The following is a 15,907-nucleotide window of genomic DNA, read 5'->3' as shown; positions in this document are numbered from 1 at the left end:
TGAAATTAGTATATTAAAGAGATATCTGCACTCTCATCTTTATTGCAGCACTATTCACAATAGCCAAGATATGGAATAAACTGAAATGTCCATCAAAAGATGAATGGATAAAACAAATGTGGTATACAAATACAATGGAATACTATTCAGCCATAAAAATAATAAAATCTTGTTATTCATGGTAACATGAATGAGCCTGGAGGACATTATGTTAACTGAAATAAGCCAGGCACAGAAAAATAAATACTGCATATTCTCACTCATCTGGGGGAGCTAAAAATAAAGTTGTTCTCTTAGAAGTAGAAAGCAGAATTTTAGTTATTAGCAGCTAGAAAGGTTAGTAGGGAGGGGAGGTAGGAAGAGGTTGGTTAATGGATACAAATTACAGCTAAATAAGGTAAGTTATAGGGCCCTATAGCTCTATAGGGCAAATATAGTTAATAATAATTTATTGTGTATTTTCAAAAAGCTAGAAGAAAGAATTCTGAATGTTCCCTACAAAAAGAAATTATAAGTGTTTGAGGTACCGGATATTCTAATTACCATAAAATGCATACATGTATTGAAATATCACTCTCTGTCCCATAAAGATGTACATGTATGTGTTGACTAAAAATAAGTGAAAGAATAAGGGGATCATGGTGCAAGGGAGACAGGACTAGATTGTAGCTCTGACTTGGACAAACAGAACAGTGTGTAGAGGCTCACATAGTGAATTTTTGCTCCAGAACAACTGCAGGAATTAATCAGGAAACCCAAGAGGACCTACAGACCCTCTCAAGAAAGTGGAATGCTCCTTCAATACCAGGGAGACACCCCAAATACTGTGAGTGCCCAAACTGTGGAAGTAGGAAAAGGAGATCGTCTGCCTCAAACACACACCCCCACTGGGGAAACTGAATGTCTAGATTACAGGAGGAGATCCTGACCTTACCTGGAGCTGAGTCAATTAGAGAGCTGACCAAAATACAGGGGTAAAGGAAGCAGTGGAAAAAGCCCTGTGAGCTCGCTGGGTTCCCTGGCAAGCCATCTCTGCCTGGCTTCACAAGGGTCCTTTGGGAGGGCAGCCAGACACACTTGGCAAAGGCCACAGGGAGAAGGAAATCTCCAGCTCAACTTAGTAACAATTTGAACTGATCCAGAAGTCTCCTGGCCAGAACCCGGGGGAGGGTGTGAATCTGGTGTGCAGATGCCACAGCGGGGGAAGAAGGAAAGCCATACTTGCTTTCATAGCTGGGAGGTGGGTAGCCTGGGGCAATTTCTCAGCCCTGCTCACCCACTGCCTGGAAACAGACTTGGTGCTGTTGTAGGGGCACAGTGGGAGTGAGACCGACCCTTCAGATTGCATAGGATCTAGGTGAGGCCTGTGACTGCCAGCTTTTCCCCACTCCCCTGACAACCTGCATGATACAGCAGAGACAGCCATAATCCTCCTAGGAACATAACTCCATTGACCTAGGAACTTCATCCCATCCCCCAGCAGCTGCAGCAAGACCCACCCAAGGAGATTCTGAGCTCAGACTCACCTAGCCCTACCCCCACCTGATGGTTCTTCCCTACCCACCCTGGTAGCTGAAGACAAAAGGCATATACTTTTAAGAGTTCTAGGGCCCCAACCGCCACCTGTTCCTCCCCATACTACCATAACTGATGCTGTCTAGAAAGTGCCACCTCCAAGCAGGAGGCCAACCAGCACAAAAATAGTGCATTAAACTACCAAAGCTAAGAACCATCACAGAGTCCATTTCATCCCCCTGTCACCTCCACTGAAACAGGTGCTGGTATCCACAGCTGAGAGACCCACAGACAGTTCACATCACAAGACTTCTGTGCAGACAACTCCCAGTACCAGCCTTGAGCCTCATAGACTTGCTGGATGGCCAGATCCCAAAGAGAGATAACAATCACTGCAGTTCGGCTCTCAGGAAGCCACATCCATAGGAAAAGGGTGAGGAGTATTACATCAAGGGAACACCCCATGGGACAAAAGAATCTGAACAATGGCCTTCAGCCCTAGATCTTTCCTCTGACAGAGTCAACCCAACTGGGAAGGAATCCAAAAACCAACTCTGGCAATATGACAAAACATGGTTCTTTGACAACCCCAAAAAATCACACTAGCCCACCATCAATGGATTCAAACCAAAAAGAAATCCCTGATTTGCCTGAAAAAGAATTCAGGAGGTTTGTTACAAATCTAATCACGGAGGCACCAGAGAAAGGAGAAGCCCAATGTAAGGAAATCCAAAAAATGATATGAGAAGTGAAGGGAGAAATGTTCAATGAAATAGATAGCATAAATATAAAACAATGAAAACTTTAGGAAACAATGGATACACTTATAGAAATGCAAAATGCTCTGGAAACTCTCAGAGATAGAATCAAATGAGTAGAAGAAAAAAATTCAGAGCTCAAAGACAAGGTCTTCAAATTAACCCAATCCAACAAAGACAGAGAAAAAAGAATAAGAAAATATGAACAAAGCCTCCAAGAAGTCTGGGATTGTGTTAAACAACCAAACATAAGAATAATTGGTGTTCCTGAGAAAGAAGAAAAATCTGAAAGTTTGGAAAAAATATTTGGGGGAATAATCAAGGAAAACTTTCCTGGCCTTGCTAGAGACCTAGACATCCAAATACAAGAAACACAAAGAACACCTGGGAAATTCATCGCAGAAAGATCATTGTCTAGGCACATTGCCCTCAGGTTATTTAAAGTTAACATGAAGGGAAGAATCTTAAGAGCTGTAAGACAAAAGCACCAAGTAACCTATAAATGATAACCTATCAGATTAATAGCAGATTTCTCCACAGAAATCCTACAAGCTAGAAGGGACTGGGGCCTTATCTTCAGCACCTCAAACAAAACAATTATTGGTCAAGAATTTTGTATCCAGCAAAACTAAGCTTCATATATGAAGAAAAGATAGTCTTTTTCAGACAAACAAATGCTGAGAGAATTCCACAATACCAAGCCACCACTACAAGAACTGCTAAAAAGAGCTCTAAATCATGAAACAAATCCTGAAAATACATCAAACAGAACCTATTTAAAGCATAAATCTCACAGGACCTATAAAACAAAATTGTAAATTTAAATTGTACATTTCAAAAACAAAAACAAAAAACCAAGGCATACAGGCAGCAAATAGCATGACGAATACAATGGTACCTCACATCTCAACACTCACTAACATTGAATGTAAATGGACTAAATGCTCTTCTTAAAAGATACAGAATTGCAGAATGGATAATAATTCACCAACCAACTATCTGCGGCATACAAGAGACTCAGCTAACACATAAGGACTCACATAAACTTAAGGTAAAGGGGTGGAAAAAGACATTTTATGCAAATGGACACCAAAAGTGAGCAGCAGTAGCTATTCTTATATCAGACAAAACAACTTTAAAGCAACAGCAGTTAAAAAAGACAAAGAGGGGCATTATATAATGATAAAAGGCCTTGTCCAACAGGAAAATGTCACAATCCTGAACATACATGTACCTTACACTGGAGCTCCCAAATTTATAAAACAATTAATAATAGACCTGAGAAATGAGATAGACAGCAACACAACAATAGTGGGGGATTCAATACCCACTGACAGCACTAGACAGGTCATGAAGACAGAAAATTAACAAAGAAACAATGGATTTAAACTATACCTTGGAACAAATGGACTTAACAGATATACACAGAACATTCTATCCAACAACCACGGAATATACATTCTATTCAATATGGCATGGAACTTTCTCCAAGACAGATCATATGATAGTCCACAAAATGAGTGTCAATAAATTTAAGAAAATTGAAATTATATCAAGCATTCTCTCAGACTAAAGTGGAAATCATCTCCAAAAGGAACCCTCAAAATCATGCAAATACATGGAAATTAAATAACCTGCTCCTGACTGATCATTGGGTCAAAAATGAAATCAAGATGGAAATCTAAAAATTCTTCAAACTGAACAACAATAGTGACACAACCTATCAAAACCTCTGGGATACAGCAAGGGCAGTGCTAACAGGAAAGCTCGTAGCCCTAAATGCCTACATCAAAAAGTCTGCAAGAGCACAAACAGACGATCTAAGGTCACACCTCAAGGAACTAGAGAAACAAGAACAAACCAAACCCAAACCCAGCAGAAGAAAGGAAATACCCAAGTTCAGAGCAGAAATAAATGAATCTGAAACAAACAAAAAGAAAACAATGCAAAATATAAATGAAACAAAAAGCTGGTTCTTTGAAAAGATAAATAAAATTGATAGACCACTAGCAAGATTAACTAAGAAAAGAAGAGATTGCTCCATAAGAAAGCTCAATAAGAAATGAAACGGGAGATATTACAACTGATGCCACAGAAATACAAAAAATCATTCAAGGCTACTATGATCACCTTTATGCACATAAACTAGAAAACCTAGAACAGATGTATAAATGTCTGGAAAGATGCAACACTTCTAGCTTAAATCAGGAAGAATTAGATACCCTATATAACAAGCAGCAAGATTGAAATGGCAATTAAAAAAATACCAACGTAAAAAAGTCCAGGACCAGACAATTCACAGCAGAATTTTACCAGATGTTCAAAGAGGAATTGGTACCAATACTACTGACACTATTCCACAAGATAGAGAAAGAAGGAACCCTCCCTAAATCATTCAATGAAGCCAGTATCACCCTAATACCAAAACCAGGAAAGGACATAACCAGAACAAGAAAACTACACACCAATATCCCTGAAGAATATAGATGCAAAAATTCTCAACAAAATAGTAGCTAATCAAATCCAACAGCATATCATAAAGATAATCCACCATGATCAAGTGGGTTTCATACCAGGGATGCAGGGAAGATTTAACATATGCAAGTCAATAAATGTGATACACCACACAAACAGATTCAAAACCAAAAATTGCATGATCATCTCAATAGATAGAGAAAAAGTATTTGACAAAATCTAGCATCGCTTTATGATTAAAACTCTCAGCAAAATTGGCATACCAGGGACATAACTCAATGTAATAAAAGCCATCTATGACAAACCCACAGCCAACATAATACTGAGTGGGGAAAAGTTGAAAGCATTTTCTCTGAGAACTGGAACATGACAAGGATGCCCACTCTCACCAGTCCTCTTCAACATAGTACTGGAAGTCCTAGTCAGAGAAATCAGACAAGAGAAACAAATAAGAACATCCAAATGAGTAAAAAGGAAGTCAAACTGTCTCTATTTGCTGATGATATGATTGTCTACCTAGAAAACCCTAACAATTCCTCCAGAAAGCACCTAGAATTGATAAAAGAATTCAGCAAAATTTCCAGGTACAAAATTAATGTACACAAATTAGCAGCTCTTCTATACACCAGTAGCAACCAAGCTGAGAATCAAATCAATAACTCAACCCCTTTTACAATAGCTGCAAAAAAATAAGATACTTAGGAATATACATAACCAAGGAGGTGAAAGACCTCTACAAGGAAACCTACAAAACACTGCTGAAAGAAATAATAGATGATACAAACAAATGGAAACACATCCCACGTTCATGGATAGGTAGAATTAATATTGTGAAAATGGCCACACTGCCAAAAGCCATCTACAAATTCAACGCAATTCCTTTCAAAATACCACCATTATTCTTCACAGAATTAGAAAAAGCAATTCTAAAATTCATATGGAACCAAAAAAGAGCCCACATAGCCAAAGCAAGACTAAGCCAAAAGAACAACTCTGGAGGCATCACGTTACCTGATTTCAAACTATACTATAAGGCCATAGTCACCAAAATAGCATGATAATGGTATAAAAATAGGCACATAGACCAATGGAACAGAATAGAGAACCCAGAAATAAACCCAAATACTTACAGACAACGGATCTTTGACAAAGCAAACAAAAACAAAAAGTGGGGAAATGACACCCTTTTCAACAAATGGTGCTGGGATAATTGGTTAGCCACATATAGGGGAATGAAACTGGATCCTCATCTCTCACCTTATATAAAAATCAACTCAAGATGGATTAAGGACTTAAATCTAAGACCTGAAACTATAAAAATTCTAGAAGATAACATTGGAAAAACCCTTCTGGACCTTTGCTTAGGCAAGGATTTCATGACCAAGAACCCAAAAGCAAATGCAATAAAAACAAAGATAAATAGCTGGGACTTAATTAAACTAAAGAGCATGGCAAAAGGACAGTCAGCAGAGTAAACAGACAACACACAGAGTTGGAGAAAATCTTCACAATCTATATATCCGACAAAGGCCTAATATTCAGAATCTACAACGAACTCAGATCACCAAGAAAACACAAACAATCCCATCAAAAAGTGGGATAAGAACATGAATAGACAATTCCCAAAAGAAGATATACAAATGGCCAACAAACATAAAAAAATGATCAACATCACTAATGATCAGGGAAAGGCAAATCAAAACCACAATGTGATACCACCTTACTTTTGCAAGAATGGCCATAATCAAAAAATCAAAAAATAGTAGATGTTGGTGTGGATGCGGTGAACAGGAAACACTTCTACACTGCTGGTGGGAATGTAAACTAGTACAGCCACTATGTAAAACAGTGTGGAGATTCCTTAAAGAGCTAAAAGTAGAACTACCATTTGATTCAGCAATCCCATTACTGGGTATCTACCCAGAGGAAAAGAAGTCATTATATGAAAAAGATACTTGCACACACATGTTTATAGCACCATAATTTGCAATTGCAAAACTGTGGAACCAACCCAAATGCCCATCAATCAATCAATCAATCAATCAACAAGTGGATAAACTGTTTTTATATATATATATATTTATATTTTTTTATATATTTATATATATGATGGAATTTATATATATATATAATGGAATACTATTCAGCCATTAAAAGGAAGGAATTAATGGCATTCACAACAACTTGGATGAGGTTGGTGACTATTATTCTAAGTGAAGTAACTCAGGAACGGAAAACCAAACATTGTATGTTCTCACTCATATGTGGGAGCCAAGCTATGAGGATGCAAAGGCATAAGAATGACATAATGGACTTTGGGGACTCAGGGGGAAATGGCAGGAAGGGAGTGAGGGATAAAAGACTACAAATAGGGTGCAGTGTATACTGCTTGGGTGATGAGTGCACCAAAAACTCACAAACCACCACTAAAGAACTTACTCATGTAACCAAGCACCACCTGTTCCCCAGTAACTACGGAAATAAAAAGAAATTTTTTTTAAAGAATACGATGTTCAACAACATAGGTTACTTTAGAAAATTGCAAATTAAAACAATGAGATACTACTATATACCTATTAGAATGGCCAAAACACCAAGTGCTGTTGATGATGTGAAGCAACAGGAAATCTTATTACTGGTGGGGATGAATTTTCCAGTAGTTTGGAAGACAGTTTTACAGTTTTTACAAAACTAATTATACTGTCACCATAAAAATCCAGCAATCATGCTCCTTACTATTTATCCAAAAGAGTTGAAATGGTATGCCTACACAAATACCTGCACATGAATTTTTATAGCAACGGTAGATCCATTTTCATAGTTGCCAAAATATGAAATCAACCAAGATGTCCTTCAGTAGGTGAATGGATAAATCAACTGGAAGAATCACCCATTCAGACAAGGGAATATTATTTAGCACTAAAAAGAAATAAGCCATGAAAAGACGTGGAGGAAACCTGGATGTATATTACTAAGTGAACGAAGCCAATTTGAAAATACTGCATACATACAGCATGATTTCAACTATATGACATTCCAGAAAAGGCAAAACTATGGAGACAGTAAAAAGATAAGTGGTTGTAATGGGATGAGGGAGACAGGGATGAATAGGCAAGCACAGAGGATTTTTAGGAAAACAAAACTTTTCTGTGCGATAGTACAATGGTGAATTCATTTGTCAAAAACCCATAGAATGTACAACACCAAGAGTGAACCCTAATGTCAGCTATGGACTTTGAGTGATAATGATATATCAGTGTGGGTTCATTTATTTTTTTGGGGTGGTGGTGGGACAGGGTCTCACTCTGTTGCCCAGACTGGAGTGCAGCAGTGCGATCTCGGCTCCCTGCAACCTCCACCTCCCAGGTTCAAGCGATTCGCCTGTCTCAGCCTCCCGAGTAACTAGGATTACAGGTGCCCGCCACCTCACCCAGCTAATTTTTGTATTTTTAGTAGAGACGAGGTTTCACCATGTTGGTCAGGCTGGTCTTGAACTCCTGACCTCAAGTGGTCCACCTGCCTCAGCCTCCCAAAGTGCTAGGATTACAAGCATGAGCCACCACGCCCAGCCGGGTTCATTGACTTTAACAAATGTGCCACTGTCGTGTGGGATGTCAATATTGCGGGAGGTTTTGCATATGTGGGGGCAGGGGAGATATAAGAATGCTCTGTACTTTCTGATTAATTTTCCTGTGAACTTAAAATTGCTTTAAAAAGCAAAATCTACTAAAAATCATATGGTAAGAACTAAAAACATTTTTAATTGCAAAAATGCTGAGAGAATTTATTACCAGTGGACCAGCCATTCACAAAATGCTAAAGGGAGTTCTTTATGGAGAAATGAAAGAATATTAGACACAAATGTGAAGTCATGTAAAGAAATAAAAATCTATGGTAAAGGCAAATACATAAATAATTACAAAGCTAGTAGTATTGTAACTTTGGTTTGTTACTCTTTTGTTTGTTTTCTACATGAATTAGAGACTAATGCATAAAAACAGTTGTTTATGATTTTGGACATAAAATGCATAAAGATATAATTTCTGACACTAATAACTGAAAAAGGGTGAAGATGGACCTACCTATACAGTGGCAGAATTTGTGTATGTTATTAAAGTTAAGTTGGTACAAACTCAAACTGGAATGTTACACTTTTAGGATGTTCAATGTAATCTTCATGGCAACTGAAAAGAAAACAGTGATACCCTAAGGAAAGCAAATCACCCCCTTGTAAAGATGTCTGTACTCCCATATTCACTGCAGCATTACTCACAATAGCCAAGATATGGAAATAACCAAATTTGTCTATCAGTGAATATATGAATTAAAAAATTGTTTTATACACATACAGACACACACAAATGTATACACATATAATGGAATATTATTCAGCCTTGAAAAAGGAGATCTTGACATTTGGGACATTTAGTTCATTGGAAGAACCTAGAGGACATTATGCTAAGTGAAGTAAGCCAGCCACAGAAAGGCAAATACTGCATGATCTCATTTATATGTGGCATATTTTTAAAAATTGAATACATAGAACAGAGTGTAGAATGGTGGCTACCAGGGGTGCAGAAAATAGGAAGATGTAGTTTAAAGTGTACGAGGTTGTATGTAGTTATATAGAATAAGTCTAGGCATCTAATGTATAACATGAGACCTATCATTAATAATATTGCTCTGTATGCTGGAAATTTACTAAAGGAGTAAATTTTAGCTAATCTTACCACACACAAAAAAAGAAAGATAACTGTGTGAGATGGTGGCTGTGTTAATTTTCTAGACTGTTGTAATCAATTAACTATGTTAATTTTCTAGACTGTAGTAATCAATTAACTATGTTAAAGCATCTTGTTGTACACCTTAAATATACGCAATTAAAAACAGCTATAGATTATACACAAAAGGAAAGAAGAAGGAAATTAAAACATTTTACTACAAAAGACCAACTAAACACACAAGAAGACAGTAATTCAGAAAATAAAGGACAAAATGCTATAAGGTATATGGAAACACCAGTAAAATAACAATTATATTCCTCACTACCAATAATTTCTTTAAATGTTAATGAATTAAATTTACCAATCAATAGACAGAAACTGGAAGAATAGATTTTAAAAATTTCTCTATATGCTGTCTACAAGAGACTCATTGTAGATCCAAAGACACAAATAGGTTGAAAAGGAAGGAATGGAAAAATATATTCCATTCAAATAGTAACCAAAAGATAGCAGGGTAGCTATACTAATATCAGACAAAACAGACTTTAAATCAAAAACTTGGGGAACCAATGGCAAGACGGTTGACTAGAAGCAGCTACTGTGCATCACTCTTACAGAAAGGAGACAGAGTGACCAGTAAACACCAGCTCTTCAACTGGATAGTTCTGGAGGACACATTGAGATTCATTAAAGAAGCAACGTGACTCACAGAGAGCAGAGAGGAGCAAGACAGGACACCCACCCACCTGGGATTGGCATGCAGTCAACAGTGCCTTCCCACCTCCTTTGGTAAGTGAGAGTCCCCGGGGACCTACACTTCTACCATGGACTGTTGCAATTCTGGGCAAAGGAGATCTCCCCTGACCTCTTCTCCCTGGGACCTCCAGACTGACACTCTGCATGCAGTCTGGGCAGAGTCACTACTCAGGCCCATGGGGAGCCACAAGGGCCTTGGACTCCTGAGGGCCCTGGTGCCAGCTGCCACAGCTCCACCAACAAAGGAGGTGAGGATCTCTCATGTGGCCCCAGGATAGGAGCCACATCCATGATGCTGAGGAGCAGACGAACTGTAGACCTCACCTCCGCTACACATGGACGGGCAAAGCCTACTTCCCTGGGACCCCAGTGTAGCCACCTCACCCCTGTCTGAGCATTTGGGCTAGTAGCAGCTCTGCATTTCTTTGGGACAGAGTTCCCAGAGGTAATCGACAGGCCCACCACTTTTCTGCTGCCAGAGCCCCTGCCCTTACTGTCCTCAGGCTAGGGAGGGAGCAAAGAGCACAAGAACTATTGCAGGCCTCCAGCACACTACAGCTGCTTTATGGAAAAGCAGCCAGACTGTTTTCCACATGGATCCCTTCGCCTGCCACCCCTCACTGGGCAGGGCCTCCCCACATGGGGCCTCCAGCACAACCGTTCTGCCCCTGCCTGATCACTTCATTTGGTGGTGGCTCTGCATTTCTCTGGGGAGGACATCCTAGAGACAACCCACAGGCTCTTTGTAATTCCACTGCAGTGGTCCGGCCCTTGCTGTCCTTGGGCCGGGGAAAGAATAAAGACCCGGATGACTTTGTTGGCACCTCCAGCAAGCCACAATTGCCATATGGAGAGGAGCCTGATCTCACTTCCCTGTCAGCCCCTGGCTGCCTGCACTTGACAGGCAGGATCCCCAGCTTGGGCCCACAGTGCAGTCACTCCACCTCTAAAGGTTTCAATCGGCAGTGGTTTTGTGTCCCTCTGGTGGAGTTCCCAGAGGTAACTGACAGCCCCTCTGCCATTGCCATGGCAGCACTTCTGCCCTTGCTGCCCTGGGGCTGGGGGAAAAACAAAGAGCCCAATCACTTTTCTGGCACCTCCAGCACACAACAGGTGCCATAGGAGAGGAGCCCAGTCTCTCCTGGCCCCCTGCTCTTCACCAGGCAAGGGCCTCTAGCATGGGTCCAAAGTGCAGCTGCCTTGCCCCTGCTTGAACATTCCCATTGGCAGTGGCTCTGTTTCTCTGAGTGGAGCTCCCAGAAGCAACAGACAGCCCCTCTGCCACTGCCACTGCAGTGATATCGCCCTTGCTGCCCTTGGGCTGGGGAATGAATAAAGACCCTGGTTGCTTTGCTGGCACCTCCAGCATGCCACAGCCACCATACAGAGAGGAAATCAGTCTCTCTTCTCTATGAGCCCTTGACCCCCTGCTGTTCACCAGGCAGGGCCTCCAGCTCAGGCTCACAGTACAGCCACCCCCACTTCCCCAGCTGAACATTCCCATTGGCAGTGGCTTTATGTTTCTCTGGGGTGAAGTTCAAAGAGGCATCTGAAATCCCCTCTGCCTCGCCTCTGCCACTGCAGTAGTACCTGCCTTTGCTGCCACCAGGCTGGGGAAGGAACAAAGAGCCTGGGTGCTTTGCTCACACTCCAGCATGCTGCAGGCACTTTTGGAGAAGAGGCCAGACTGGCTTCCCCATGAGTCCCTCCACCTCACCTGCTCTTTAAGAGGCAAGACTCCCTGGCTTGGGCCCACAGTGCAGCTGCCCCACTCTTGGTGATCCTTCCGATTGGTAGTTGCTCTGTGTTTCTCTGGGATGGAGCCCCAAGAGAAAGGGAAAGACCCTCTGCCATTGCCACTGCTAAAGTCCCCACACCTGCTTCTGCCAAGCTGAGGAAAAAAGCAGAAAGCCTGAGCTCACCCCAAGGCTGCAGTGCACAGCCCACGAGTGCCAAGCCTAAATCTGGGAGAGGAACATACACTCTCAGAGCATTGAGAGGGAGCACAGCTGCAATTGCAAGGAAATACAGAGGAGCCTGTCTACCAGCCATTACACTTCAGCTCCATCTACTGGATTGCAGCCCAAACATCAACACCAAAAATACTTCGCTAATATATGCTCCTATGAAACCAAGGACAACAATTCAGCCACAAATAATGTCCCTTCACAACACCTCAGCCCTCTGAAAACATCCAGAAATGAAGCTAACTGACTGTACTCAAATTACATTAACAGTTAAAAAACCATCAGCCCCTTTGGGAGGCCGAGGTGGATTACCTGAGTCAGGAGGTCAGGAGTTCAAGACCAGCCTGACCAACATGGTGAAATGGCGTCTCTACTAAAAATACAAAAAAAAGATTAGCGGGGCATGGTGGCAGGTGCCTGTAATCCCAGTTACTCAGGAGCCTGAGGCAGGAGAATTGCTTGAACCCAGGAGGCGGAGGTTGCAGTGAGCCGAGATTGTGCCATTGCACTCCAGCCTGGGCAACCAGAGTGAAACTCTGTCTCAAAAATAAAATAATAAAATAAAGTAAAATAAAATTAAAAAGAACTATCAGCCCACACAGATGAGAATGAAGCAGTACAAGCACTCTGGCAGCTCTAAAAGCAAGAATGTCTCCTTACTTCCAAACAACTGGCTCCCCAGCAATGGTTCTTAACCAGAATGAAATGGCTGAAATGACAGAAATAGAATTCAGAATCTGGATGGCAACAAAGATCATAGAGATTCAGGAGAAAGTTGAAACCCATTCCAAGGGATCTAAAAAATCCAGATTCAACAATTCAAGAAATGAAAGATAAAAGAGCCATTTTAAGAAAGAACCAAACTGAGAGATAGAGCTGAAAAACTCACTATAAGAATTTCATAGCTCGATTGGAAGTATTAACAGCGGAATAGACCAAGCTGAGGAAAGAATCTCAGAGCTTTTAGAAAGGTCCTTCAAATTAACTCAGACAAAAATTTACAAGAATTTTAAAAACTGAACAAAAGCTCTGAGAAATGAGATTATATAAAGAGGCCAAATCAACAACTCATTGGTGTCCCTGAAAGACAGGGAGAGAGAGCAAGCAATTTGGAAAGCATATTTGAGGATACTATCCATGAAAATTTCCCCAGCCTCACTAGAGATGACAACATTTAAATTCAGGAAATGCAGAGAACCCCTGCAAGATACTGTACAAGATGACTATCCCCAAGACATATGATTATCAGATTCTCCAAGATCAACATGAAATAAAAAAGATTAAAGGCAGCTAAAGAAAAGGGGCAGGTCACCTACATAGGGATCTTATCAGTCTAACAGCAGGCAATTAAGTAGAAACCCTAAAAGCCAGAAATATTGTGGGCCTATATTTAGCATTCTTGAAGAAAAATTCTAACCAAGAATTTCATATTTAGCCAAACTAATCTTAAGTTTCATCAGAGAAGGAAAAATAAAATACTTTTCAGAAAGGCAAATGCTAAGGGAATTTATTACCAACAGACCTTCCTTACAAGAGGTCCTTAAGGGAGTGCCAAACATGAAAACAAAAGACCATTATTGGCCATCACAAAAACACACTTAAGTACATAGGACCATTGACACTATAAAGCAAACCCACAATCAAGTCTACATAACAACCAGTTAACAATACAATGATGACAAGATCAACTCTGCACATATCAATATTAACCTTGAACATAAACTGGCTAAACATCTCACTTAAAAGGCACAGAGTGGCAAGTTGGATAAAGAAGCAAGACCCAACTCTGTGTTGTATTCAAGAGACCCATCTAACATACAAGGACACCCACAGGCTCAAAGTAAAGGGATGGAGAAAGATCTGTCAAGAAAACGGAAAACAAAAAAAGAGCAGGGGTTGCTAATCTTATTTCAGACAAAACAGACTTTAAACCAACAATGATCAAAAAGGAAAAAGAAGGGTATCGCATAATGATAAATGGTTCAATTCAACAGGAAGACTTATCTATCTTAAATATATATGCACCCAGTGCTGGAGTATTCAGACTCATAAAACAAGTTCTTAAAAACAAATGAAGAGACATATAACCACATAATGGTTATATATGACTTTAACACACCACTGACAATATTGGACAGATCATCAAGGGAAAATACTAACAAAGATATTCAGGACTTAAACTTGACACTTGACCAAATGGACAGAACACTCCACCCAACAAAAAATAGAACATTCATTCTTCTCATCTATCCATTGCACATACTCTAAAATTGACCAGACATTCAGCCACAAAACAATTCTCAACATACTAAAAAAAAAATAAACAAAATCAAATGAACAACACTCTCAGACCAGAGTACAATAAAAATAGAAATCAATACAGAGAATATCTCTCTAAACCATACAATTAAATGGGCATCAAATAATCTGATCCTGAATGACTTTCAGGTAAATAATGAAATTAAGGCAGAAATCAAGAAATTTTTTGAAACAAATGAAAACAAAGATATAACATACCAGAATCTCTTGGACACATCCAAAGCAGTGTTAAGAAGAAAGTTTATTGCACTCAACAGCCACATCAAAAAGTTGGAAAGATCTCAAATTAATAACCTAATATTACAACTAGAGGAACTAGAAAAACAAGAGCAAACCAAGCCTAAAGCTAGCAAAAGAAAACAAATAACTAAAATCAGAGCTGAACTGAATGAAATGGAGATGAGGAAAACCATACAAAAGATGAACAAAACCAAAAGTTGGTTCTTTGAAAGAAGAAATAAGATTGATAGACCCCTAGCTAGTTTAATAAAGAAAAAAAGAGGAGATCTAAATAAACACAATCAGAAATGACAAAGGGGAAATTACCAACAACCCCACAGAAATGCAAAAATCCCTCAGAGACTATTATGAACACCTCTATGCACACAAACTAAAAAACCTAGAAAAAAAGTTGATAAATTCCTGGAAACTTACAACCTCCCAAAATTGAATCAGGAAGAAATTGGCACCCTGAACAGACCAATAACAAGTTCCAAGATTGAATCAGTGATAAAAAAATCTACCAACCAGAAAAAGCCCTCGTCCAGAAGGATTTACATCCAAATTCTACCAGTCATATAAAGAAGAGCTGGTACCAATCCTACTGAAATTATTTCAAAAAAATAAGAAAGAGGGACTCTTCCCTAACTCATTCTAATATCAAAACCTGGCAGAGACACAATGAAAAAAGAAAACCTCAAGCCAATACCTTTGATGAAAATAGATGCAAAAATCCTCAACACAATGCTAGCATCATTCTAGTATCAAAACCTGGCAGAGACACAATGAAAAAAGAAAACCTCAGACCAATACCTTTGATGAACATAGATGCAAAAATCCTCAACACAATACTAGCAAATCAAATTCAGCAACACATTAAATAGCTAATCCACCGTGATCAAATAGGCTTTATTTCTGGGGTGCAAGGTTGATTCAACATAGGCAAATCAATAAATATGATTCATCATATAAATAGAACTGAAAGCAAAAACCACATGATCATCTCAATAGACACAGAAAAGTATTTCAATAAAATTCAACATCACTTTATGTAAAAAACCCTCAACAAACTAGTCATCAAATGTACATATCTCAAAATAATAAGAGCCATCTGTGACAAACTGACAGCCGGCATCATACTGGTGGGCAAAAGCTGGAATCATTCCCCTTAAAG

Source organism: Pan paniscus, chromosome 8 (genome assembly GCF_029289425.2).
Source record: "Pan paniscus chromosome 8, NHGRI_mPanPan1-v2.0_pri, whole genome shotgun sequence".
Classification (NCBI taxonomy): Eukaryota; Metazoa; Chordata; class Mammalia; order Primates; family Hominidae; genus Pan; species Pan paniscus.
This window is presented reverse-complemented; position numbering follows the sequence as displayed.